The sequence below is a fragment of the Panthera leo genome, chromosome B4, assembly GCF_018350215.1.
Source record: "Panthera leo isolate Ple1 chromosome B4, P.leo_Ple1_pat1.1, whole genome shotgun sequence".
In the NCBI taxonomy this organism is placed as follows: domain Eukaryota; kingdom Metazoa; phylum Chordata; class Mammalia; order Carnivora; family Felidae; genus Panthera; species Panthera leo.
Window position 1 is genome coordinate 76264311 of NC_056685.1, and position 6000 is coordinate 76270310.

Here is a 6000-nt window from a genome sequence, read left to right on the forward strand (position 1 = left end):
AGAGACTGCTAGGAAGTGGGAGGGAGGGGCAAACAGGGAAACAGTAACTGAGGACCTGATGTGCTTAGAACTGGCTTGGTCCTGAGGGCAACAGAGGAAGGACTTTGAGCAAGGGAGTGGTCAGATTTGCATTTTTACAGCTCTGGTGATTGGAGGACGGGGTTGGGTGCAGCTGGAAGGCAAAGACACTCTAACACCCAGATTGTGGTCTTTCTCATTTCCCACTAAAAAGAACCAGAGCTCCTGGGGCAAGTGGTGCTGAGACATCTGTGTAGATGTGCAAGATGCACCTGGAACATAATGCTATGGCAGGAAGTAAAGAAGCCATAAAAGATGGCTGGTATAATTGACAAGGATGCAGGGGCTAACCCGAAGAGGTTCCTCCTGGCCAACGATAGGATCATCTGAGCATCAGTGCAAGTGCAATGTATTGAATTACAAGTGCAATGGATTGAAATCAAATTTTTTAAATCTCTAAGTTCATGATGATATTTTTAAAATAGTGGGAAAAAATTTTTAAAAATAAAATATTGGTCACCTTTGAAGGATGTTAGAAATAAGTGACTTCTGAATACTTGTTAATAAAGGGAAAGAAGCATTTATCTTTTCTGTATTAACTGTACTTCAGGGTAATCAAAAAGTAAGCGAAAATTTCTCTCTATAGAGATATTCCAGCTAATAGATAATGGAATTATAGAGTTAATTTATCACTATTTTGTAAACCTCTAATGAAATAATTAAGCTAGGCAATAATAATCGACAGCTTCAACATCATATGAAGAGAGACAACCAGGGGCACCTGGGTGGCTCTGTTGGTTAAGCGTCCAACTTCGGCTCGTGATCTCACGGTTCATGGGTTCGAACCCCATGTGGGGTTCTGTGCTGACAGCTTGGAGTCTGGAGCCTGCTTTGGATTCTGTGTCTCCCTCTCTCTCTACCTCTCCCACATGTGTGCTCTCTCTCAAAAATAAACATTAAAAAAAAAAAAAAAAAAAGACAACCTGACATTATATGCCTCCTGCTGGAAGTCAACAGCACTACTGCTGAAGCTTTCTTGCAAAAGCAAAAAAAAAAAAAAAAAAAAAAAATCCAAATCATATTGTTCTGGATCTAAGTACAAGTTTACAGGAAAGACATGAATCAGAGGACTATGTTAAATGACATCATGTTAAATGACATGGGGGGATTTAACCCCCCCATGGGGGTGCAAGCAGGAAAAATCCAGTAAATGTAAAACTCTAAGGACAAACAACATGGCTTCTTTAAAAAAAAAAAAAAAGGCAGCGCGCCTGGGTGGCTTAGTCGGTTAAGTGGCAGACTCTTGATTTTGGCTTAGGTCACTCACGGTCTGTGAGTTCCAGCCCCTCCAACTCTGCACTGACAGCATGGATCCTACTTGGGATTCTCTCTCCCTTTCTCTCTGCCCCTCCCCCACTTGTGCTCACTCTCTCTCAAAATAAATAAACTTAAAAAGGCAAAGAAACAAGAACAAAATGAAAAAACAAGAGGAAAAGGAACCCAGAGATTAAGACTTATGAGCCATATCGACAAAATGCAAGGATGCATCCTGATTTAAATAAACCAGTTGTAAATGAGAGAGAGACAGGCAAGTGGGGCAATTTGAACTTGTGGTTACCGTTCTCCAGGATGGTCCCCTAAGATCCTGGCCTCCCGGTATTCACACCCTCTCACAACGAAGCAGGTTGGCCCATGTGACCAACGGAATAGTGTAGACGTGTGTGTGACTTACAAAGCTGGGTCAGGAAAGGTTTTGTAGCTTCCTCCTTGGATCCTTGCTCTGGGGGAAACCGGACAAGGTTCTGAGGCCATTCAAGCTGCCCGTAGAGAGCCCTTGTGGTGAGGACCTGTGCCCCTGCCAAAGCCAGCACTGACCTGCCAGCCTGTGTAGATGAGCCACATGGAAAGCAGATTCTCCAGTACCTGTCAGACTTCCAGGTGACTGCCATCTCATGAGATGCTGATCCAGAACCACTTCGTTCATCTGCTCCCCGATTTCCAACAAATAAACTGAGCAACAATAAATGCTTATTATTGTTTTAAACCTCTAAGTTACACAGCAACAGATAACTAATATAAATACTGATTAGATAATGATACAAAGAAATATTATGAATGCGTAATGCGAAGAATGTTATTTGAAAGTTGTTTTAGAGATGCATACTATATATTTATAGATGCATTATATATATATAATATATATATTATACATGTATATGTATATGTATATACATAATATTATACATGTATATAATAATAATATATATATTATATACATAGATGCATTTAGAGATGCATACTATATATTTATAGATGCATTAACATGCCGCCTGAGATTTGCTTCCAAATAATGCAGTTAAGCGGTAGCAGAGAGTGGATGTATAGATAAAGCAAATGGTCATGAGTTTATATTGGTTGTGGCAATGAACATATTCACTTTACTATTCTCTAGATTTTCATATTGTTGAAATTTTCTATAATAGAAGTTTATTTTATTTTATTTTATTTTATTTTATTTTATTTTATTTGAGAGAGAGAGGGTGCGAGTGAGGGGCAGAGAGAGAAGGAGAGAGAGAAAAGCGGGGAGCACCTGAAATGGGGTTTGTGTTCATGAACCATGAGATCATAACCAGAGCTGAAGTCCAATGCTTAGCCGACTGAGCTGCCCAGGTGCCCCACAAAAAGTTATGTTTTTTAAAAGTACTTACGGGGCACCTGGCTGGCTCAGTGGGGGGAGCATGTGACTCTTGATCTTGGAGTTGTGAGTTTGAGCCCTACGTTGGTTGTAGAGATTACCTTAAAAAAAAAAAAAAAAAAAAAAAAAAGGTACTTTCAATGGTCCAGGCAAGAGAAAAGATGGCTGCAACAGAGCAGTAGTTATAAAGGTTATAAGAAAGGCAATGGAAGTAAAATATTCAGAAGGTAAAAATATATAGGTCTTAGTGATTGAACAGACCTGGGGAGGTGAGAAAGAAGAATCAAGAGCGACTCTGGGAGCTGGATGGACATACTGGCCACTTGCCAGCTGTGCAAGCTTGGGTGAGTTACTCAGCCTTTCTGTGCCTCGTTTCCCATGTGTGAAAATGAAGGTAAAAACAGTACTACCTATAAGGGTAATTGTGAGTATTAAGTTAGTTAAAGCATGTAAAGCACTCAGAACAGTGCTTAGCACATAGTAAACCCTCTAAGTGTTAGCTCTTCCACTGGGGAGGCCCAGGACTCCTGCGGGATGGCAGTTTTGGCTTTCCGCGTGAGATTGTGGCGGTGGGGCACTTCCATGAAGATGGCAGGAGACATTTGCATCTCAATCTGAAGTTCAGGAGAGAAGGTAGAGATAGAGATGTGGATGACTCGGCACATTTTAAAATAAAAGTGAACCAGCTCTTTGAACAGACACTTCACCAAAGATACACAAATAGCAAATAAGCACGTGAAAAGATGTTAAATATAACTAGATATTAAGCAAATGCAAACTAAAGCAAAAAGGAAACACCTCTGTACCCATGCCAGAAAGACAAAAATTAAAAAAAAAAAAAAAAACATATACAGTGATAATACCAAGTACTGGGAAGAATGTGGGGCAGCGGGAGCCATCATACATTGCCAGAGGTCAAGTTAAAATGGTATGTTTATGGGACGCCTGGAGTGGCTCAGTCGGTTGGGCATCCGACTTCAGCTCAGGTCATGATCTCACAGCTCATGAGTTCGAGCCCCGCGTCAGGCTCTGTGCTGACAGCTCAGAGCCTGGAGCCTGCTTCAGATTCTGTGTTTCCCTCTCTCTCTCTACCCCTCTGCCGCTCATGCTCTGTCTCTCTCTGTCTCAAAAATAAACAAACATTAAAAAAATTAAAAAAATAAAATAAAATGGTACGTTTACTTCTGGAACTTCTGGAAAACAGCTTGGCAGTTTCTCATAAAATTAAACACATACTAACCATACAACCCAGCAACTGCACTACTGGGTGTTTATCCTAGAAAAATAAAAATTTGCATTCACACAAAAACCTGTATGTGAATGTTCAGAGAAGCTTTATTTGTAATAAGCCAAACCTGGGAACAATCCAAATATCCTTCAAGGCGAATGGATAAACTGTGGTATATCCATACAATGGAATACTCCTCTGCAATAAAAAGGAATAGGCCATAGATATATACAACAACCTGGAGGGATCTCAAAAGCAATATTTTTTTTTCAACGTTTTTTTTTTTTTTATTTTTTTTTTATTTTTGGGACAGAGAGAGACAGAGCATGAACGGGGGAGGGGCAGAGAGAGAGGGAGACACAGAATCGGAAACAGGCTCCAGGCTCCGAGCCATCAGCCCAGAGCCTGACGCGGGGCTCGAACTCACGGACTGCGAGATCGTGACCTGGCTGAAGTCGGACGCTTAACCGACTGCGCCACCCAGGCGCCCCTCAAAAGCAATATTTCATGAAGAATGAGCAAGCCCAATGGAACCCCAGGAACCTCATATGTAAGGAGCATATGGAAACCTTTTCAATCTGTCCACGGCTCTTCAATAAAACAAATGCTGCCTAGGTTCAGGCCCTACTGAATCTTGCCTGGGTTACTGCTCCAGCCTCCTCACTGGCCCCAGCCCCCAGCCCCCAGCCTGGGGTCTCTCCAGTCCATTCCACACACTATTTCTAGACGGATCTCTCTGAGGGTGAACCCCGGACTTTTCAATGGTACATCTTCGCTCTCAAGATAAAGTCCAAACTTCTCAATGTATACTCAAATCTCCTGCTTACCTATGTCCTCTCAACTTTCAGATGCCATCTTATGCCCCAGTGGCCCTCTGCCCAGACTCTTCCGTGCCTCCCCACTCTCCTGCAGGCAACAGTCTTTGTAGGCTCCAGCCATAATACATTCATCTTTATGCTGGAATGTTCCATTTGATCGCTCGCTGCTAGGCTTTGGCATTTAAATTTTTCTGCCTAGAACTCTCACCGCCACCTTCCGTGGCTCAGTTAATCCCACCCTGCAGGTGTTGGTCCTGTTACCACCTCATCTAGAAAGACTGGGTTAGAGCCCCTTCTGGAGCCTCCATAGCACCTGGGTGCGCTCTGTTGCAGCACTGCCCACGTTGTCCTGTGATCACCCAGTGACCGTTTGGCATCACCCACTAGAATTGTGAGTCCCGAGGGCTGGGACATGTCACATTCCCCTCTGGGTCCCTGGTATCTAGCTCAGTGCTTCACACCCACGAGGAGCCCAACAAGCGTTTGTTGTATAAAAAGCAGTGTGGGTGGATGAGGAAATGAAGGCATGAGAGGGGAGGTCCAAGTCCACATAGTCATACTCTCTGTACTTTGCGCAACTCGTGAGGGCGTGGGAAGATGGCAGCTGATTTGGTGTGTCGGTCGCAAATAAAGCCTCCCTGCATTTCCTCTTCTCACCACCGGGTGGCAATTCAGGCCTGCGAAGCTCTCAGATGGGCGCCGCTGCCATTGCACCACCTGATGGCAATATATTTTCCAACCGTTCTGCGGGAAGTGATTTTTTGGAGTACAAAAAATCGCCAAGAAAATACGCGGCAAACTTAATTTTGTAACTTTAAAATAACTCTTTGGAGTGCTCCTGCCTTAGAGAAGACCCCCGGTGCTACCCTGTTGCCTTCCACACGAGGCAGTGACAACCCCGATTTCCTGATGGCTTCTGCCACCTGAGGCCCCAGTGGCCCTCTGCCCAGGCTCTTCCCTGCCTACCCACTCTGCTGCAGGAAGCAGTCTCCGTATTTATCAGAGTCCTGTCTCCAGGTGTCCTCTCCCTCCATGTCCGTGTCACTTTGGGACACTTCAGCGTCCCGTGGATGACCCTCCACCTGGACCACCCTGCTCCCCGGTTCCCCAAATCTCCCAGTTCTGCAGGGACTTTCACCTCTACCTCACCTCAGCCAGCTGCACCGGATGTAAAAGTCTACCCTTCCGCTCTCAGACCACAACCACACCTGGGTCCCGCTCTCACTTCCTCTGCCTCTCCC